Here is a 23,969-nt window from a genome sequence, read left to right as displayed (position 1 = left end):
GACTGGTCGTGGCAAGTTTGCTTTTTTTACGTTTTTAATTTGTTTGCACGCATGTGCAATACAAATGTAAATATTACGTGCAAATACGCAGAAATACCACTATCTGGCAGTTGCGAGCATCTGTTGTCAAATAAAATAATTAAAAGCAGTGCTTCCCATACAGGTTTGATGTAACACCCCTCGCGCTGAAGCACGCTGTTCTCAGGTGGATATGCACCTGTGATCCAGGTACAATGCCATTACTTTCGTGCACTACTGCCAGGGACTGGGGTGGAGGATGGGGTCCCATGGACCCATGGTGTACGCGGTGATGGGCGGAAGCAAAATGTGAATGACACTTCGACAACCCAATGGCTAAAGAGAACTGACCTAAAACCCCTCTACGTATTTTATTTTCTATGAGGATTATGTTTATTGTATTGAGTTTTCAATAACTTAAGTTGTTTCCGGGACAGCCTTTAAAAACAAAAAAAACAAAATCTGCTGCTTCCAGCGCAGACCTAAAAAATGTGAGAGGATGCGTTGGAATGTTGTCCGATGTACGGATTTCCTGGGTTCCCGTAGAACCATCATTATTCCTTGTCACTTCTTCAGTGTTGGTCTTTTATATAGCGTCAAGATAGAGAGGGTGCGCCTCTAGGCGCAATGAGTGTGCCACTGACACAAGCGGAGCTCAGCCCGGAGTAAAGCATTTGGAATGCAGTAAGAAAGCCCGGGTGTCTTCACAGACTACAGGGGGCAGGTATTGCCGGGGGTTGTAAGGAGAGCAACCGGTGGGGCTCCACGCCGGTGACACAGTTAGGGTGACCAACCGTCCGTAAACTTCACGGACAGTCCGTAATTTCGGCCGTCTGTCCGTTGTCCGTGAAGGAATCTTTAACGGACGCCATTTGTCCGTCATTTTAACAGGGCACCGGTTACTCCACCCTAAAGCCGGCACAGCTTGCACCCACCTCTTTTCTTCCCTCCGATGCTGCACCAAAGCTCCTCAGATGCCCCGCAGCATTGGAGAGGCACAGCGGGATGGCTACCATCACACCTCCAGCCCTTGATGACCTGTTAAGAGGTGCTTCGAAGGTGACAGAGGGAGGGACTGCCGGTTCAGGAGCAGCGTTATAAAGGGAAGGGGTCCCTGACAAAAACACAGATTGTCACATATACTTAGAACATCTGATGAATTCAAAATACAAAATTAATAAATGCAAAAAAGTGTTTATTCAGATTTGCATGAATACCTATTACTGGTTGAAATTCATATTGTACTCAATTAAACACATTTCAAATGGATATTAGATACACGTGCCCACATACACAACGGGGAGGGGGGGGAAAAAAGTGAAGGAAGTGTGAAGGGTAGGGTCAAAGGGTATTACAATTCATTCTGTGACAAGTTTAAATCACAATTTCAGAAAGCGAGTAAACGTGGTCCCTATATCCAACGGGCCACAGTCTAAGGCTCTAATAAAGAGTCCAAAAATTTCCACACCGAACCAAAACTCCGCTTCAGCCGATAGGGTCTTGTTGGGGTAGGAGATTGGTCGTAGTTATATTGTCTTGTCGACGTTTCGACCCGAACTGTGTGTAGGGAAATTGTCCTTACGGGGCGGGTCTTCTTCAGGACAGAAGGGTTGTGGGTGGGCCACCTCCTGGGGGGTAGTTACAAAGAAAACTATTAGTACACACCCATCCTGTTCATTATTACAAGGAGGGCGGGAAATTGGGGGGCAGAGATACATTTAAAAGAACGTGCTGTCAAGCGTCTTAATCACAAACTTCATTATTTTAAGCAAGAAAGGATTATGGACTACAGAAGACTAAATTTCGCAATATTCTGAGTGTGAAGAATCTTTTCTTCAAAGATTTTGTTTAAAAAAAGGGGGGGGGGAATCAAAAAATAGGTCAATTTGGCTCACCCTCCTGTGGGGATTGATTCTATGGTGATTATCCACACAGAAAACACATTTCCATAAAGCTCATACCTAGAAGTAATGCGGTCCCTCAAAATTTCTGACAAGTTGATAAAGGTTCGTCTTGATGGTTCATCCCGACACCTTAAATTTCATAGAAAAAGCAATATTATCAGACCCTTGGGTATGTACAGTCATCTGATTGTCAGATTGGTAGAGTTACATGACTAGGCTTACCACTATGCTGTAAACACCAATATTCATTATTTGAAACTCTTCCGTGGGTTGGTTTGAAAACGACCAAGTAAATGGGCGCTAGGGATCAAAAAGGAAAGAGTTTAGAACAAAAGAGTCCCATCATTAAGAGGTTAAGGAGGTACCAAAAGAAAGGGAGCTTACCCCTAGTATGCAGTCATCCTGCAGACCGACTGGAATCAGTTATTTTATAGATTTCTTAAAAAAAACCTTTTTGCGCTGTTTCCTATTTTGTGGCAAATTCGTATTTTACCTATGTAAGGGAAACATGGAATTAGAGGGACCTAAAATCGCTATTCTCAATTAATGTACCCGTAGGTTAAATCACTAGATAAAAATGCTGCTCATCTATAATGTGGCGGTAGGCCAGTCGGATGAAATCAGTAAAGAGAAGAACTCACCACCATTCCTCTGTAATTTTACCGGGGAGCGCGTCAGTCTGACTCGAGCGTCTACACATGTTATTAAAAAAAGGGGATGGAAAAAATATATAAATATCTAAACATTAGTTGTTGGAGACACTTAGGTAGGAACATGGGGCTAAGTACCATCGAACGTTTTACCTGCAGTAGGAGGACACAGGAAGATGTCAGTCTGACTCGAGCGCCTGGGAATGAAAAGAAAAACGCGTTTTCCTAACCATTGGGTTAGTGATACATTCTAGCTCATTTGTTAAATCCGGATGCAATTCGTCAAATTACCTTAAATGAGTTCCGTAAAAGGACGAGGGAAATCCTTGGGGAAATGCGTGCAACTCCCAGCGTTGTTGCCGCGTTTACTTCATGCTAGGCGATGTGGGGCGCCTAAGGGTACAAAGAGCTATTCTCAGCATAGGATTTAGGATAGACTTGAATTATTAGGCACAGTCTGGTAGCATTAGGTCTTTTACCTGACAGGGATACAGCAGAAGAGACGGAGGAGATCCGTGGGTACACGAGTGCAGCTCAATGCAGTGTCACCCGGTTTACTTCCTGCTCGATACTATGGGGGCGGGGCTCCAATCGAGATTACCATGGAGGTCGAAAAAAGACTATCCATTGGAATATACTGCAAGTCGGCACGAATTAAATTCTGTGTAAATTCAGGGCATGTACTGGGGAGAGACCCCGGTCGAGCATTTTGGCAATAGGCATTGTTTATATGCATTTAAACAAAAACATATACACATGGATGCACATTTGCGGCAAAAAATCAAGGAAGGACTAACCCATGGCGATCAATATAGACTCATGATTTGTAAAACATGCACATCACATTGGTATTCATGAAACCATTTTGGTACACAGGATAATTATGCACATCACATTAGTATTCATGAAAACATTTTGGTACACAGGATAATTATTTAGACATCATGGAGACGTACAATTTACTTGTTTATAAAGCATCAGATCAAGTTTAAATTAGGATAAACAGTATAAATCCTACAAAGCTCCGTGATCTCATGGGACTGGAGTGCACCACTCTCTCATAATTCTGTTATTAAAGATTGCGATGATGAGGAACTTCTTCATGTTCCAGGGTGTTTTCTACCTACAGACAAAGGGCGTGGCAATGGGCAGCCTTTGCCCCAGACCTGGCGATTCTGTTTATGTCATTCTACGAAGATACTTTTGTAACGTGTGACTACAACCCTTTCCGTCACCACATACAACTATGGGTACGCTACATCGACGATGTGCTGATGATTTGGAAGGGTAATAGCAACGAACTTGAAAGTTTCCATTCTTGGTTGAACCGACGGACTCCAGACATCCAATTCACGATTCAAGCCAGCAACAATAAAATTGACTTTCTAGACATCACCATCATGGTAGAAAATGGCGCGCTATTCACCACTCTGTTTAGGAAAGCATCCGAACGCAATTCACTATTACAGTACTCAAGCCATCACCCTCGCAGCCTTCGAGACAACTTACCTTATGGACAGTTCCTCAGAGTCCGAAGGAATTGTAGCAAGAAGGAGGACTACATGCAACAATCCAAAACTATGATGGAACGCCTAATAGAAAGAGGCTACCCAAAACGTCTAATCAAACGCTCCAGAAAGAGGGCATGGTTCTGTCACCGGGAAACCCTGCTGGAACCCAAAGCACGTTCGTGCCAATCGGAAGAACGCCTGATCTGTGTGACAACGTTTTCAACCAAGAGTCTTGCGATAAAAAAGACTATCAATAAACATTGGGGACTTGTTGCTGATGAATTGGAAGTCAACAACGTTCCGATGCATGCTTTCAAGAAAGCAAGGAATGTTAAAGACTATGTGGTCTCATCCTTCCTAGAGTGCCCACCTGAACCAACCTTGGCCTCATGTTGGAACCAGTCACCGGTTGTTGGACATTTTAGATGCGGAAAGTGCAAAGCCTGTCCATCAACCATCCAATCGAAAGACTTTACCTTTAAAAACCATCATCACATTCACAAGAGCCACACTAATTGTAACACCAAGAACGTGATTTACGGCATAATCTGCCCATGTGACCTCATCTATGTGGGCCAGACGCAACAACGTGTCAAAGCAAGATTTCTATCCCACTGTAGCAGAATTAGATGTAGGGTACCAGGGGCACCCCTTGTGGAACACTGTGAAAAATTCAACCACACACCTGAGACACTGAAGTGGGTGGTTCTGGAGCCGGTACAACTAGGCCCAAGGGGAGGTGACCTATCCAGTCTCCTTAATCTGTGAGAAATGAAGTGGATTCATATATTCAACTCAGTAGAGGAGGGTTTAAATGAATCAGAAAGCAGTTTCTCCCAACTTGCTATTCTGTGATCGTATATGACACTTACTCCTCAGTTTACTGAACGAATACACCTCCCATGTTTAGACTTGATTAGCTGGTATGTTGTGGAAGTCTAACCCATCTGTCAAACCAGTTTCGTTTAGAAAATTGTCTAAGTGGTAGGTCAATATATCACAGGTTATGTGCTTAAAATTATCATTACGCCATTGAAAGGAGCCTACACCATCCTATGAGAGTGGTGCACTCCAGTCCCATGAGATCACGGAGCTTTGTAGGATTTATACTGTTTATCCTAATTTAAACTTGATCTGATGCTTTATAAACAAGTAAATTGTACGTCTCCATGATGTCTAAATAATTATCCTGTGTACCAAAATGTTTTCATGAATACTAATGTGATGTGCATAATTATCCTGTGTACCAAAATGGTTTCATGAATACCAATGTGATGTGCATGTTTTACAAATCATGAGTCTATATTGATCGCCATGGGTTAGTCCTTCCTTGATTTTTTGCCGCAAATGTGCATCCATGTGTATATGTTTTTGTTTAAATGCATATAAACAATGCCTATTGCCAAAATGCTCGACCGGGGTCTCTCCCCAGTACATGCCCTGAATTTACACAGAATTTAATTCGTGCCGACTTGCAGTATATTCCAATGGATAGTCTTTTTTCGACCTCCATGGTAATCTCGATTGGAGCCCCGCCCCCATAGTATCGAGCAGGAAGTAAACCGGGTGACACTGCATTGAGCTGCACTCGTGTACCCACGGATCTCCTCCGTCTCTTCTGCTGTATCCCTGTCAGGTAAAAGACCTAATGCTACCAGACTGTGCCTAATAATTCAAGTCTATCCTAAATCCTATGCTGAGAATAGCTCTTTGTACCCTTAGGCGCCCCACATCGCCTAGCATGAAGTAAACGCGGCAACAACGCTGGAAGTTGCACGCATTTCCCCAAGGATTTCCCTCGTCCTTTTACGGAACTCATTTAAGGTAATTTGACGAATTGCATCCGGATTTAACAAATGAGCTAGAATGTATCACTAACCCAATGGTTAGGAAAACGCGTTTTTCTTTTCATTCCCAGGCGCTCGAGTCAGACTGACATCTTCCTGTGTCCTCCTACTGCAGGTAAAACGTTCGATGGTACTTAGCCCCATGTTCCTACCTAAGTGTCTCCAACAACTAATGTTTAGATATTTATATATTTTTTCCATCCCCTTTTTTTAATAACATGTGTAGACGCTCGAGTCAGACTGACGCGCTCCCCGGTAAAATTACAGAGGAATGGTGGTGAGTTCTTCTCTTTACTGATTTCATCCGACTGGCCTACCGCCACATTATAGATGAGCAGCATTTTTATCTAGTGATTTAACCTACGGGTACATTAATTGAGAATAGCGATTTTAGGTCCCTCTAATTCCATGTTTCCCTTACATAGGTAAAATACGAATTTGCCACAAAATAGGAAACAGCGCAAAAAGGTTTTTTTTTAAGAAATCTATAAAATAACTGATTCCAGTCGGTCTGCAGGATGACTGCATACTAGGGGTAAGCTCCCTTTCTTTTGGTACGTCCTTAACCTCTTAATGATGGGACTCTTTTGTTCTAAACTCTTTCCTTTTTGATCCCTAGCGCCCATTTACTTGGTCGTTTTCAAACCAACCCACGGAAGAGTTTCAAATAATGAATATTGGTGTTTACAGCATAGTGGTAAGCCTAGTCATGTAACTCTACCAATCTGACAATCAGATGACTGTACATACCCAAGGGTCTGATAATATTGCTTTTTCTATGAAATTTAAGGTGTCGGGATGAACCATCAAGACGAACCTTTATCAACTTGTCAGAAATTTTGAGGGACCGCATTACTTCTAGGTATGAGCTTTATGGAAATGTGTTTTCTGTGTGGATAATCACCATAGAATCAATCCCCACAGGAGGGTGAGCCAAATTGACCTATTTTTTGATTCCCCCCTCCCCTTTTTTTAAACAAAATCTTTGAAGAAAAGATTCTTCACACTCAGAATATTGCGAAATTTAGTCTTCTGTAGTCCATAATCCTTTCTTGCTTAAAATAATGAAGTTTGTGATTAAGACGCTTGACAGCACGTTCTTTTAAATGTATCTCTGCCCCCCAATTTCCCGCCCTCCTTGTAATAATGAACAGGATGGGTGTGTACTAATAGTTTTCTTTGTAACTACCCCCCAGGAGGTGGCCCACCCACAACCCTTCTGTCCTGAAGAAGACCCGCCCCGTAAGGACAATTTCCCTACACACAGTTCGGGTCGAAACGTCGACAAGACAATATAACTACGACCAATCTCCTACCCCAACAAGACCCTATCGGCTGAAGCGGAGTTTTGGTTCGGTGTGGAAATTTTTGGACTCTTTATTAGAGCCTTAGACTGTGGCCCGTTGGATATAGGGACCACGTTTACTCGCTTTCTGAAATTGTGATTTAAACTTGTCACAGAATGAATTGTAATACCCTTTGACCCTACCCTTCACACTTCCTTCACTTTTTTCCCCCCCCCTCCCCGTTGTGTATGTGGGCACGTGTATCTAATATCCATTTGAAATGTGTTTAATTGAGTACAATATGAATTTCAACCAGTAATAGGTATTCATGCAAATCTGAATAAACACTTTTTTGCATTTATTAATTTTGTATTTTGAATTCATCAGATGTTCTAAGTATATGTGACAATCTGTGTTTTTGTCAGGGACCCCTTCCCTTTATAACGATATCTACCCAGGTCCCTTAGACTTTATTGGGTTTGACCCTGTTACTCGTAATCGGTTCAGGAGCAGCGACATCTATTCACATGCAAACAGCCCTGAATGTGTCTTGTATCTGCTATTTAGAGGGGGGCTCACACATTCCGTTTCTACCCAGGGCCCCAAACATCCGAGACTCGGCCAGATTACACCCCAGATTACACCGAGGCAGCACGTGGTTCTCTTCACAGAGTTTAATTACTGTCACTAAATTGTAAGCAAACCTCGGTTCTTCAAACATGCAGTCTATAATGTAAGAACATAAAGAAATGGCACAATCGCACCCACACTGATTAACAAAGTATGGAGGACAATCAGTTCAATCAGTTCTCTTAGACTAGAGTGTCTCCTGTAAGTACTGTACATCACAGTGGGGGGTGGCATTTTGGACAGAGAGCCTGTCTTCTCGTTGTCTTGTGCAGGAGAGGAGCCCAAGATGATACTAGAATACTGCATGCCCACCCCTGTGTTCCCTCTCCTGTGATGGCTCCTGCCCTCCCCTCAGTGATGGCTCCTGTCCCCCATGTGGTAGCTTCAGTCCACCCCCACCTGTGGTGGCTCTTGTCCCCCCAATATGGTGGATCGTGCCCCCCCCTCCTGTGATGGCACCTGTCCCCCCATGTGGTGGCTCCAGTCCACCCCCACCTGTGGTGGCTCTTGTCCCTCCCTGTGGTGGATCCTGTCTCCACCCTGGGTGGCTTCTGTCCCAGTCCTGGAACAGCCCCTGCAGCGAGGGTGAAGTTCTTGATGGGCCTCTTCTCAAAAGGGCTCAGCTCAAAAATAATATGGAAAGGTCGGCAAGTAAGTAAGTGAAGGGATGGGTGAATGGCTGGATGAATTAGTGAAAGGGTGAATGGATGAATGGATGAATGAAAGATTGAATAAATGGCTAATGAGAGAGGATGGATGGAACGATGAGTGAGGGGAAGGATGGAGAGAAAATGTAAATAGCTGGATGTATGGGTGGAAAGGTAGCTGGATGATGGATGAGGGGAAGGATGATGGATGAGGAGAAGGATGGATGGATGATGGAGGTGAAGGATGGATGGAGGGGAAGGATGGATGGATGAGGGGAAGGACGAAGTGGATGGATGGAGGGGAAGGATGGATGGATCAGGAGATGGATGGATGGATGGATGAGGGGAAGGATAAATGATTTGGATAGATGGGTGAGGGGAAGGATGGATGATGGATGAAAGGATGGATGGATTAGGGGAAGGATGGATGGATGAGGGGAAGGATGGATGGATGAGGGGAAGGATAAATGGATGAGGGGATGGATGGATGGGTGAGGGGATGGATGGATGGATGAGGGGATGGGTGAGGGGATGGATGGATGGATGAGGGGATGGATTGATGAGGGGATGGATGGATGGATGAGGGGATGGATAGAGGGGAAGGATGGATGGATGGTGGGTGAAAGGGTGGATGGATGATAAGGGGAAGGATGGATGATGAGGGGAAGGATGGATGGATGGATGATGAGGGGGTGGGTGAAAGGATGGATGATGAGGGGAAGGGTGGATGGATGATGAGGGGAAGGGTGGATGGATGGATGATGAGGGGGTGCGTGAAAGGATGGATGGATGGATGATTAGGGAATGGATGGATGATGAGGGGGTGGGTAAAAGGATGGATGGATGATGAGGGGAAGGATGGATGGATGATGAGGGGAAGGATGGATGGATGATGAGTGGGTGGGTAGAAGGATGGATGGATGGATGATGAGGGAAAAGGATGGATGATGAGGGAAAAGGATGGATGAATGATGAGGGGAAGGATGGATGATGAGGGGAAGGACGGATGGATGGATAGATGGTGGGTGAAAGGATGGATGGATGGAGAGTCGGTGGGTGAAAGGATGGATGGATGATGAGTGGGTGGGTGAAAGGATGGATGGATGATGAGTGGGTGGGTGAAAGGATGGATGAGTGGGTGGGTGAAAGGATGGATGGATGGGTGGGTGGGTGAAAGGATGGATCAGTGGATTGGATGGTGGATGGGTGAAAGGATGGATGAGTGGGTGGGTGGATGGTGGTGGGTGGATGGTTGGGTGGATGATGGGTGGGTAGGTGGATGAGTGAAATGATGGATGGATTGATGGGTTGATAAGTGCAATGGGTGAATGAATGGACGTATGAGTGAAAGGGTGGATGTAAGGATGGATGAGTGAGTGAAAGGGAGGGTAGATGGACAAAAGGATGAATAGATGTGTGAAGGAGTGAAATGATAGATGGATGAGTGATAGGATCAATGGATGGATTCATGAGTGGATGAGTAGATGGATGGATGGATGGGTGGGTGGATGGATGGAAGGAAGGATGGCTAAGTGAAAGGGTCGATAGAGAGAGAAAGGGAGGATGGATGGATGACTAAAATAGTGGATGGGTGGAAGGATTAGTAAGTGAAAGGATGGCTGGATTGGTGAAAGGGTAAATGGCTGTATGGATGAGTGAATGGATGGATGGGATAAAGAGTGGATGGATAAGTGTACAGATGGATAGGGTGAAATGGTGGATGGATGGATGGATGGATAATGGAGATGAGTGAAAGGATGGATGAGGGGATGGATGAAGGGATGGATGAGTGAAATGATAGATGGAAGGATACATGATGGATAGGTTTGCAAATGGTTGAATACTTTTGGAAATGGCTGGGCTTACTTATATACTATTGCGCGACCTCTGATGTGTCTGTAAAACGTACCTATTGTCCTGAAGTTTTGTCCTGAATTTTGACCTCCTGTCCTGAATTTGTGTCCTGAATTTTGACCCTTTGTCCTGAATTTTTACACTCACCGTCCTGAATTTGCACCAATGCCAGTTGGTCACCCTAGACACAGTGGCGACGAGGATTTAAAACTAACATGTATACTGCCCATGACAGACACGCTGCTGGTTTCACCGAGGAAAACGCATTGAACCCGTCTGCACTAACACTACTTAGCCAGTCAGTAACTCGGTTATTTTTTAGTCAAATAATATCAAAGAGACACGCCGTTCCGCAGGCAGGTGGGTTCATTCGATACCCTATGGGCTGGGCTGTAAATGACAGCTCTTCGGGCGGTACTCATGGTATCCTCTGCAAAGGATGAAATGCGGATACTCTGCATCCCGTGATTCCGACCTGGGACCTGCAGGCGAGTTGTTGGTGTGATTCGTGTGGCTCACTGGTTAGAGGCGGCAGATCCGAGAGCAGAGGACGGCCCGGGACCAGGGTTCGATTCCCGGCGCGGCAGGTTTCTGGACCAGGGTCAGCGGACTCGATAATTCTCTCGCCTCGGTGCCCACTCTGATCAGCGATCACACTCGGCAACTCTGGGCATTAGCTTGCCTCATCTTCACTAACGGCCCCACCAGACCGCCGGGGATGCCTGGTCTCACCCTGGAGATACCCATTAAGGGACCATCTCTCAGGGAAGCCAGGAAGGGGTTTCGCAGCGGTCGAAGCGCCTTGGGACCCTCCGGGTAAGTAGTGCGCTATATAAATGCCTATACATTTACATTACATTTACATTACATTACATTCCTGCAACGCGTAACTAGACCTGCTGAAGTCAGTGTGACATGAAGGACTTGAGAGGGGGGTGGGGCCGGTATCGACCGGTAGTCGCCGGAGCTCAGGCCCCTTAACTGATACCACTCTTGGGCACTTCTCCGGTCTCCCTCTTCGGCATGGGAGACCGGCAACGTCCTCCGCTTCTCCGGGGGCTCCCTCCAGGCCACGGGAGCCCCTCGTGGGCCGCCATACTTCTCCTGGGCCGCCGTCTTCGGGCTGCGGGGGGACGGGCACTTCCGGCCGGCCGCGCTAGGATTGGCCGGCCGGCTCGTAAGGTAAACTCTTCAGTGGACACTCGTGAAGAAAAATTGTGCCTAGCGCCGAAATCGCCCCCCTCCCCCTCGAAAGTGAAAGCAGACTGATTGGAGTAAACTTCTAGGTGTCAGCTCCGAGGGAAGCTCGGGGAGGAAGGGACGGGCGCGCTCTTCCCAGCCTCTGGACCGTTTCCTTCAAGCTTTGCCAACAAGCCGCCCACGCACGTCGTACATGGCATTCATACCGGTGTGTCCAGGAATCCTGCGTATTATGCTTCCTTATTACAGATCGGTAAAAAAGATGCTTACAGTCACAGGCCAGGGAGTTCATGCGCCCTTCTTCCGGGTGCCGTCAATGCCGGAACAGATTCGGGGACGTTCCTGAGGGCTTTTGGCTGACGTAGCGTGACGTCGCCAAAAGCCAAAAATTCTCGGGAACGCCCCCGAATCTGGTCCAGGATTGACGGACAGGCCCGTCTTCCAATGGCTAGTCTCCATTTATGGAGCTAGCCAATGAAAGACGGAGGCGTATTCCAAGCCACATATACTATTCTCATTAGGCTTTTTCCTAGCACATGCGTACTTCGTACGCATGCATCGCTAGTCAAAACCTAAAAAGGATTAGAACATGTATCCCCTCCACCCTGAAGCGCCGGGTAAGCGGTAGGGAGGTAAACGGCGTCAGGGTGAGGGGACAAAGAGGCTACCAGGTGGGCGGGGGAGGAATATATACCTCTCACCACCTCCCACCACGGCCGGAAGTGACGTCCAGGACCCTTTAGAATCGTGGAACAATGGGCTGCCCCGTGTGTCATCTTGTGGCACTAAGGGGGCTGCCCTCTTTGGAGTGTCCCCTGTGGGGACGTTTCGTTCGGCCCGCAAACAATTGGTGGAGTAATTACGGACACCTAAGACCCTTCCATTTTTGTGCACCTGATCTAATAGGGTTGGGTATTCGAATAAATGTTAAAAGCAATCTGAAGGCGGTGAATATATGTAATAAAAGCAAAAAGAAAATTAAGCCAGTTCGAACTAGACCTCACACCTTACTGCCACAGCATAGGTAGAGCCAGACCACTATTTTTTATTTTAATTATAATTTATAAATATATAGCGTGAACTCGACCAAAAGAATTGGAGTGCTTTACCGTGCACCGTATTTACATAACACATTCAGGCACGGGGAGATTAAGGATTTGCCTGAACGCGCTCCCGAGGCTCGAACACGGTCTCCCGCACCACATACGGCAAAGGAAACAAAACAAGTAGCGTGGGGCCGGGGCCGTTGGACTATGGCAGCGGAAAGACCGATGCTGTTGGGCTCCCGCAACGTGCCTAGCGCTTAAAAGTGCTTCGATTTCCACACAGGCTGTCCCTGGGACCCGCAGACACTGCTGCATAGCTAGCAGCTCTGGGTGCACAGACGCACCCCCAACAACCCGAGCAGCATGCTAGATGGGATCCCCAACGAAACCAAGACATAAACATCCGAGGACACGGGACTGTAAACTGCAAACTTTCATGATCAGGTGGGATTTTAGAGGCTGACTCGTTGTGTGCCATCCTGTGGCACTAAGTGAGGCCGCCCTCTTAGGAGGGCCCCCTGCGTGGGCCCGGGGCAGCCCTGCATAGTGCCAATATCGGCAACACTCCCTATCTTTCCCACAGCAATACTTTAGAGAAATAATCAGACACAACACATTTTTAGTGGATAATTCTGTTGTGAAATTCTGGAAAAGTATGTGAAATTATGTTAGGGAAGCCCTGGTGTAAAAAAGTTCAGGCCAGGACTTTGGATCGAGCAGAAATGCTCTATCAAGCGTGGCCAAAAATTAAATGTTAAAAATTGTATGGATACAATGACATCACACCTTCCATCTACGGTCATTAACCCCTTGCCTGTGGGGCCGATTCCCCCGCTGTGCTGGGGGGAGGGGGGCGCGCACAGGGCCCCGGTGCTCATGACGAACTGAGCTCGTCATGAGCCACGTTTCTCGTGTGCTCATGACGAGCTGAGCTCGTCATGACCACGCCCGTTCCTTCGTACGCCCAGCACAGCAGGGGAATTAGCCGCGCACCTGAGCGTTCTAATGGTCATGACGAGCTGAGCTCGTCATGAGCATGGGAAGTGTTAAGAGTTTTAAGCGATCAAAAATATGATGAGATTTGTCCCATGTCACCGGTACACCAGTTTTCCATTTTCGGACTTTGCTTTTACAGATAGTTTTACAATGTCATTGTTATCACATGTGCTGCTCCAATTGGCTCAATTCAAATGCATCAAGACTACAACCCCCAGAATGCAAAGTTGTATCAAATCAAAGTCCAGCAATGGAACAATGGCCCCAGTGACATGGAGCCAATGTGTCGCCCCATCCCTGCTTCTACGGTTTGATAGTATGTTTTATCATCTTTACCTCGTAGTTACACATCCAGTAAACTATATTAGACATTTATGCCGTCAATGAAATCTCAAGATGCTGTGGCTTACAAAGATCTGGTTTGATGACTGAAATCATGTTGCATTTCCGTCATGATTTAAAACAATTTACTTTCCTCTTTGCGTTAAGGTCTTTCTCTTTAAAACAAAATGACCCTCCTGTGGCTGGACTGTACGAATGGTGGCCCACCTCTTGTGTACTGCGGACACGCAGAGCAGCTCTGCTGGTACTCCTACCTTTCTTACAGCCTTCAACACTAGGGTATTGACTTGGGAGCCGGCGACGTGACAATACGACCATGATTCAACCAGCCCACTGTATAACACCACGCAACATATTTACACTCCACATAATACCACTCAACAATACAATTAAACTTGAAGTAATTACACTCTATTCAATACCACATAAATCCACTCATGCCACATAATGCACTCCACAACATGCCACATAATTCCACTGAACATAATTTCACTCAATGCCACACTGTTCCATGCCACACAATTCAACTCCACAAAATGCCATCCGACACCACATAATTCCACACCAAACCATATCTTTCCACTACACAACACAATTCCACTACATGCCACATATATGCAATTCACAACAAGGAGTTCCACATTGTGTCACATAATTCCACTCTACTACATGCCACTCCACGACACACAATACCACTCCACATAATTATGCTACATAACAAACAATCCCAGTACACTCTATACCACATAATTACTATCCACATAACTCCACTGCACGACAAGTCACATCATTTCAGTACACAACTCCACTCAACACCACACAATTCCACAACAAACAATTCCAATCTAACCTACACAATTCCAGTCCACACCACACGCATCCACTGCAGCCCATAACACATGGCTAAAACACATTTACATTGATTATATCTTAAAAATGCATAGCTACTCACACAGTTCCATGCCACAAATTTCAACTCCACACATTTCCAATCAACACCTCATAAATCAACACCAGACCACATAATACAACTCAACAACACAATTACACAACCCACCACATACATGCAATCCACACCACACAATTCCACACTGTGCCACAAAATTCTACAGCACACCACATAATTAAACTCCAGTTCATACCACTCCACAACATACCGTTCAACATAATCCCACTCCACATGATTCAAGTGCACTCAGTACCACATAATTACAATTATTATTATTATTAATATTATTATTCTTAGTATCCACATAATTCTACAGCACACTAAGTAGTCCCACAGCACAAATCCACTGTACACCACAGAAGTCTACGCCACGCAATTACACAACTAACTAATGCAATCCAAACGACATAATTCCACTACACACCACTTTTATACACTCCATAACACATAGATAAAGTACATTGCCATTTACAATGCTAAAAGCTCCAACTCAAGACAAATGCGAGACCGATTGCATTTCCAATGTGTTGTAATCTCATCTTGTTTAAGTGCGCTAAGATATGTTGTCATTGTTCTTGTTAGACATATACTAATGGTATGTTCCTTCCCCCCCTTCCTCCCACTACCGCTATTGTTTGTCCCATGGAATGTTGGTAGGGCGTTTGACATAGAACGTTCACTGAGGTGAGCGCAGTGCGAGAGACCAGACCTGAATAAACTCAGCTCTCTTGAATCATCGTGTGGCTGATTATTATCTAACAAATTGGCGACTGGGCTGCGCGGGGGGCAGATCTGGTCTTCCCCCGTTTATTCAGCACTGCTGTGAACCACGACGCCGAGGTCAAGTAACCGTGAGTCTTCTGTGAATTGCGAACTGTGTTTGCTGACGAGTTGTTTATGGAGCCCAGCGTCCTTTCCCTTCCCGCGAGGCTCTTTACTCGTTCCTGAAGAGGTTACGCGTTTATAATTTCCTGGCGTTTATTGACTTTTGGCTGGCGCTTTTGAAACTTGCGCGGTAATTAGCCAAGCTTGTCATCGCATTCCGCTGTGCTTTCAAGCGGTATTCCGTGAGTTCCTTTCATCTGTTATGACGGATGATTAGTTGAGGTCGGCGCTTTTCATGACAGCGCACCGATCACCCAGTGACTGTTAAGGGAGCTGTTAATTAAGGAGCACCGTGAGTGTTTTTGCTTTTCATCTTCACGGCGCAGATGTTTCTATTCAGTCAGCTGTACGCTCGTAGCTTCCCTGCGTGACGAAACCATTAGCTGAGCGCTATCCCTGACGACACCCGGAGTTTTCAACTTTTATTCAAGGCGTGTGTTTTTGACTTGTGTGAAGCTGCCAGTCCTGCTTTCACTGTGGTATTCGCGTTTGATGTGGAGTCTACAGTCCGGAAGGTGCTAGCACAAAGTTGAGTGCGTGAGGAACACCAAGGCACCTGTGTTTATTGTGACAGTTTCGGTGGGGAAGCCAAGGAGAACGACAGCCCAGCATTACGTGGCGTTGGAAGCATAGTTTTGGAGTCTGTTCCTGTGGTTTAGAGTTGGTATTTTCTCACGCTGACAAGCACAGCTTTACATCTTAAGCTTGTCAAAGGGTGCTGTTGCGCTTCACGCTGTTAAAGATTTTCAACGTTACAGGGCACTTAATTCAGGAGCTTGTTGTGCGTTCACGCTGACAGGCACAGCATTCATCTCGTCACTAATTGGTGCGTGTTACGCTGACGGGCACAGCTTATTGAGACTGAAACTGTTCTTTTGACATTGTTGGTACCATTTTTCACATATATTGCCTAGAGCTATTTAAAAGTGTATTGCATAGTGAGGAGATAGCATTGTATTGTCACCTTGGCACCTTTTTAAATCTCACGGGGGTATAGAGTGTATTAGATTCTAATGGCTACTGCAATGTCGATGTCACAACCCCCTCCATTTCTCAATGATGATGGAGAACCTCTCACTCCATGGAAGAATTGGGAGAAGATATTTGAATCTTATTTGATAGCTATAGGAGACAACAGGTTTTCATCTGAAAGGAAGTTGCACATATTATTACACAATTTGGGTAAGCATGCTAGAGAAATATATGATAATCTACCTGAAGTTGAGTTGGAAAATAGAGGTGGAGAAGGAGAAGGGGATGTTCCACCAGATGTTTACCGTATTGCCTTGAAAAAATTGGAAGTCCAGTTTGGGAAAAAAATTAATGTGGTATTGGAGCGACACAAATTTTTTTCAAGGAATCAAGGGAAACAAGAAAGGGTGGTGAATTACATAGCTGTCCTTAGAGGGTTGTCTTCCACCTGTGATTTTGGAAATCTCACAGATTCGCTTATCAGAGACCAATTGGTCAGGTGCACTTCTGATAGGAAAATAAAAGAAAAGTTGCTTGCTGATGCCCCTGAATTGAAGCAAGCTATCGACATAGCTAAAAGCATTGAACACACAGCATTCTGTATGAATGAGATGAAAGAGGCGGTTGAGGTGAAACAAGTATGTGAGGATGAAGTCCTGAAAGTGTCCAATAAATATGACAAGGGCAAATTTACGCATAAAAGTAGCACTGTCTTAAAAGAAGAGTCTCAAAAGATGAAATGTTTCCGTTGTGGTAATCCTAATCACCTGGCGAATAGTGTAAAATGTCCAGCAAGGGGTGCCATGTGCAGAAAATGCAACAAGAGGGGACACTTCACCAAGGTGTGTCATGATATAAAGAAAGAAATGACCCATATGATTTGGGATGATGAAGAACCAAGGGAGGACATTGTATTTATGGTTAATGAATTGCTTGAAAATACTGGATGTAGCTATCCAGAATGTGAAATTATGCTTGATGGTGTGGCGTATAGAGTTTATGCAGATTCGTGTTCACCATACACTCTTATAGATGAAACCACGTTTAAGACCAGGTCTGTTGACAAAGTTTATGAAGTTTTGCCTACTGACATCAACCCGGGAGGTTATAACCATGACACCATACCTGTTGTAGGAATGATCATTATGCACATCAGATTTAAAGAAAGAGCTACTGTGGGTAAAGTGTATCTAACTAAGAAAGGATCGTGCTTACTGGGATGGAGGCATCAAAAGGACCTAGGTATAAGATTAGACCCCAACGCCTCGGAACCTGTCTATTTGATTGATCAACCCAATATTGGTAATGAGGTGTGTGAGGAGTTCCCTGAAGTATTCTCCAGTGAGTTAGGATTGTTAAAGGGATTCCTTCATAAAATAAAACTTAAAAAACATTCCAAGCCCACAGTACACAGAGCCAGATCAGTGCCATTGGTGGTGAGAGATTCCCTGCAAAAAGAGTTGGAAAAATTGGAGTCCTTGGGGGTGATTGAGAAAATTGAGAGTTCTGAATGGTTAGCCCCCATTGTGGTCGCTTCTAAAGGTGGTGGCAAAGGGATTCGTTTGTGTGTGGATCTTAGGGATCTTAATGCCAATATCTGGGTAGAGAGGCATCCTCTCCCTAGAATAAATGAGATGCTCAGTGTGATAAAGGGGGCTAAATTTTTCAGTGTATTGGATCTCTCGGCAGCATACCACCAGGTTGCCCTTCATCCGGAGTCCAAAAACCTTACTTCTTTCATTACGCCATTCGGAGCATACCAGTATAATCGTATGCCTTTCGGGTTGGCGTCCGCGGCGGCGGTTTTCCAACGCATAATGCAACACATCCTGGAAGACCTCAGTAAGGTTCTGTGCTTCCAGGACGATATATTGATTTATGGGGACTCAGAGTGCGAGCATAACTCTATCCTAAGAGTAGTTTTATGCAAATTGAGTAAAGCTGGTTTTACTACGCAAAAGGACAAATGTAAGATAGGAGTCAAATCTGTGACCTACCTTGGGCATACCATATCTGGCGAAGGGATAAAACCAAAAACCAGTTTGGTAGATGCTGTATCCCTTGCACCCCCTCCGTCTACTAAAGAGGAGGTCAGATCCTTCCTGGGTTTGGTTGAGTACATGAGCAAGTTTGTGGAGAATTTTTCTAGTCACACAAGCAACATGAGAGAACTTTTAAAGAAAAATAGCACTTTTAAGTGGAGTGAGGAGTGCGATAAGGAATTCAAGTATATTAAGGCAGCCATCGCAAGAGCACCCACATTGGGGATGTTCGATCCTAATGAAAAGACTACTCTTACTACAGATGCTAGCAGCAAGGGCCTAGGGGCGTCCCTCACCCAAACCAATGGTGGATGCGAAAGGGTCATTGCATTCGCTTCCAGAACACTGAAGGACCCTGAATCTAATTACTCTACCATTGAAAGGGAAGCCTTAGCGTGTTACTGGGCTATAATCCACTTTAAATTCTTCCTGTGGGGTATCCCTTTCACACTAAGGTCTGACCATAAACCGTTGATTCCTCTATTTTCAACTAAGAACTTGGAGAGGGCCACTCCACGTATCGCCAAATGGGTACTGGCATTACAAGGGTACAATTTCACAATGTGTTACGTGGCTGGTGAGAAAAATACCATTGCAGATTGTATGTCTAGGTTGCCCATAAAAGGTGAAGACAATGTAAGCGAACCACCAGATGAAACTATACTTGCGGTGGAACTTCCAGCCATCGGTAAAGAGAAAGATTCCCAAAATGACCCAGAATTAAAGGATCTTATGAAGTTTGTTGAGAAAGGGTGGCCTGAGCACAATAGAGAGTTAGCTGAGAACCTCAAGCCTTATTGGTCTGTGAAGGATGAAATCTCCAGCATGAATGGTCAGCTGTGGAGAGGAAACAAGGTCATTCCCCCGGCTGGCATGAGAAACAGGATCATTGTGCTAGCACACGAGGGTCACCCAGGAAGGAGTATGACAAAGAGTAAAGTGAGACAACACTATTGGTTCCCAGGTATGGATGGGTTGGTGGAAAGCATGGTAAAAGATTGTGAAGCGTGTGGCAGAAGTGACAAATCAAAAGTTGTACACAAAGCCCCCCTTATTCCTATAGATGTTCCCAGTAAACCATGGGACAAGTTGGGAATTGACATAATAGGGCCTATGAATTTCCTCAGAGCCAACCAGAGATTCATGTTTGTAATTATAGACTACCATTCACATTGGATCAGCACCAAGTTTGTCCACTCTATAACCACTCAGGATATGATAGAATTCCTGAAGGAAATATTCGCTACAGAAGGTATCCCCAGTTCCTTAGTGACAGACAATGGGGTCCAATTTACGTCAGAAGTCATGAAAAGGTTTTTGTCTGACTTAGCCATCTCGCACATAAGAACACCTCTTTACTGTTCCAAGGCTAACGGTATGGTGGAGAGGGCAAACAGGATGGTGAAGAGTTCTATTCAAATGGCTGTTACTATGTGTGAACCAGTAGAGGAGGCAGTTAGGAAAACACTATGGTCATATCATTCTGCCCCTAATGCAGTGACAGGGGTGTCTCCATTTGTGTCCCTCAAAGGGAGAAACCCAGGGTCCAAGCTTAACCCTAATTGGTTGAATGGGAGCAATCCTGTGTGGGTGGACAGGCAGTCTGTGAAAGACAAGGTGGAACTACATCAAAAAGAGTACAAAACCAAGTACGACCAGAAATGGGGAACATCCTCCAGGAAGTTCTATGTGGGTCAATGGGTGGTGGTCAAAAGACCTGCTGTGGGTCGAGCTAAAGTGTCCTCCTTCTCTAAACCTGCAAGGATACAGAGAGTGAACAATAACTCCCTGGTGTTGGAGGATGGAAGTACATGGAGTATAGACAATGTGAGTGTTTGCCCAGATGTGTGCGTACCAACGGCTGTTGGTGAGCAAACCCCAGACGATAATTCATCGGACACGCAGGAAACCAGAGTGACCAGGATGCGTCAGCCACCTAGTTGGCAAAAAGACTATGTAACCTAAACGATGTAATCTCTCCTCTCTGAGGACCTTTCACTTGAGTTGTCCATGTACAAGGGGAGATGTGTTGTAATCTCATCTTGTTTAAGTGCGCTAAGATATGTTGTCATTGTTCTTGTTAGACATATACTAATGGTATGTTCCTTCCCCCCCTTCCTCCCACTACCGCTATTGTTTGTCCCATGGAATGTTGGTAGGGCGTTTGACATAGAACGTTCACTGAGGTGAGCGCAGTGCGAGAGACCAGACCTGAATAAACTCAGCTCTCTTGAATCATCGTGTGGCTGATTATTATCTAACACAATGCTTGTTGATTTAGAGCTTCCACCGACTTTACCTGTGCAGAGCCGCCTCTACACCCCTCCTCTCAGCAGCAGCTGCTGTGCCAGGGGGGCGGGCGGACGGCAGAAGTCGGTCACGTGGTTTCTGGGAAAGCAGCTGTTGGGAGGAAAACGAAACCGAAACTAACTGCAGGGTGACGATGCTTGCTGCAGGGCCAGGGTTTGATTCTGAGCAGACATTTGGGCGAGCAGCCCCCCTCCTCCCGCCCCAAGTTCGATTTACAGTGATCTTTGATTTTATTTTATTTTACTTAATGCGATTTTCTAGCGCAAACATTACCCGAAGGTGTCAGAGCGCTTTATAAAAGAACCAGTTGCGATACATAAGGATTAGAGTTACATAAAAGATAGAAACATGGCCCCTCCTGCTCCCCAGCGCCAGGAGATGCCCCCCCCCCCCAAAAGCTGTTCATTCCTCTCTAGACGGCTGTGTACTGCCCCTCAAGTTCCTGCGCCCCCAGAGTTCGGTCATTTTCTTCATTTTACTCTCTCTGTTTCTGTCTCTCGCCCTCACTTTACTCCGTCAATGTTGTCTTTTTCTCTAAATTAGGCACACTACTATTAAAACGACGATTAAGAATGGTACTTTATTTGAAGGGAAACGCACTTCTCCCATCTTTATTTTTTTATTTTATTTTATTTTCTCCCATCAGCCTACAGGCGGGGGGGGGGGCATGTGTCTTCTTTTCCCGCCAGGCCTCCGCGCACATCAGCCGCTTTGTAAACAATGTTTTGGAACCGGAGGTCTCTGTGCCTCGCACATGATGCTTCGACTCCCAGCCTCAGTGGATGCGGCCTCATCAACATGAATGTCTCCAAGCCCCCCCCCCCCCCCCCCCCCGGCTGTGGGACTGCTGTGACTCTGCACCGAGGGAACGTGTCTCTGACCAGTGAAGCAATGATTCTGGGGCAGATCTACAAGAAAGTGCCGCAGCGCGGCACCGCAAGCCCTTTGACTGCGCCACGCTGCGACACTTTCAGAGCACAGGGATGCAACATATTTACAATCATAAGTCGCATTCCTGTGCTCTCCCCTGCGCTGGCGCAGAAACAGCTGCCATGCGCCGTCACCATTGCACCATGGTGCAAGGATGCCTGCGTCGTGGGGAGATTGCGTTTGTGCAGGAGGGGGCCCTTCCTGCACACAAACAAGCACTACAGACATTTTCCTCCTTCATTTTCCTTCATTTTTTGTCTCCCATTTCAAAATCCTTTACATTACAAGGAATTTTAACATTTTCAATTTAGCGGTTTTAGGCACATATAATTTATTAATCACCCAACAATATGAGCACCTTGTAAGCAGGTGCCGTGGAACCCCAGGAGTCATTGGGCGGCAGATGAGGACACTGCAACTCTGGAAAGCTGCACAATCCTTTTAGTGTCATCATTTCTTATTGGAGATCAAAGAGAGGCAATTTCATAGGTTACAAAACAATATAGTAAATATAAATCAGCATGTGACAAATAATATACATCTGTATTATATTATAAAGGAAGAGGGAAAAGGAAAAAGAAGAAGGGAAAAAGCTATATATAGGGAGGGAAAGAAAAGAGAATTCGAACCGCGAAGAAAGGGGGTCCACATCTGCTGGAATATTTGTTCTTGGTCTTGTACCCTATAAATTACGTATTCATGGGATGCTGTCTGTATCATCGCAACCATCCAGTCCTCTTTGGAGGGAGGGCTGGGTGATTGCCACAGCCTTAAAACACATAGTTTAGCAGTAGTAAGGGCATTGTGTAAGAGTCGACTTTGAGGTCGTTAAATAGTAGGAAAACTTCTAAAGTCATGCAGCAAAATAGTGGCAGGGGTGAAAGGGAGTGAAAGAGGAACAGTTTCTCGTAGTGTAGCTCCTATTTGCTGCCAAAATTGTTTTATAAAAGGACATTCAAAAATGATATGCAGGAGGTCACAATAAGTAAAAAATCCTTTTGTGCAGTAGATACAAATCTCGTTCATTCAAAAGGAATGAGATCTGGAATGAGACAGTCCGCTGAGCCGGACAGAGGCGATGAACAGCATTAATTAGAGGCGGCCCATCAGTAATCAGGCTTGACCTCTATAATGCAGACACTGATCTCCCTCTTCGGCAGCTTCCATGCCGCGTCGTTGCAGTCGATGGTCTTCCTCCAGTTGCTGTGTTTGCTGAGGAGCCTCTCCATGTGCTCTGGCTTCTCTGATACCACCGCCAACTTTTCGGTGGCGTAAAAGATGATCTGATAGCACACTCTGTTCTCCTCTCTGGTGTTAAAGTTTCCTGGGGCGCTCACGTTTCCTGCACCCAGTATTGCTCTCAGTGTTTTCTTGCCTTGGACAAGGATTTGCTTGTTTTTCGGGTTTTTCTTCAATTCGATATAATATCCCACTCCTGCCTTCTTGTCTCCGATTGCCAGGTCCACGTGTTCAACTTGCACGGAGGCTTTGGCTGCTCTGGTTTTAACTTCCGGGCAGGCATGGCTTCCCCCAGCTGAATACGCTTGAACTTCCGGGCTAGCTCTCCGTTTGGCGTCTGGCGACAGCAGGACTTCCGGGTCAGCACTGCGCTTGGCGCCTGCACACAGTGCCACTTCCGGGCCAGGTCTGCGCTCGGAGTCTGCCGACAGATGCACTTCCGGGTCAGCACTGCGCTCGGAGCCTGCAGACAGCTGCACTTCCTTGTTTCTGTCGCATTCTGTACCTACGGACAGTTGATCTTCCGGGTAAGTGATGCACGTGGAGCCCACTGACATTTGCACTTCCGGGTCAGTGCCGAGTTCAGCACAAGCAGACCGCTTTATTTCTCGGTCAGGGCTATAATTGGCACCTACAGACAGCTTCACTTCCGGGTCAGCGCCTCGCTCGGCGCCTGCAGATACCTCCATTTCCGGGTCAGCTCCTCGCTCG

The sequence above is a fragment of the Lissotriton vulgaris genome, unplaced genomic scaffold (assembly GCF_964263255.1).
Source record: "Lissotriton vulgaris unplaced genomic scaffold, aLisVul1.2 SCAFFOLD_1029, whole genome shotgun sequence".
NCBI classification, from domain to species: domain Eukaryota; kingdom Metazoa; phylum Chordata; class Amphibia; order Caudata; family Salamandridae; genus Lissotriton; species Lissotriton vulgaris.
The sequence above is the reverse complement of the archived record's forward strand: the minus strand, read 5'-3'. Positions refer to the sequence as shown.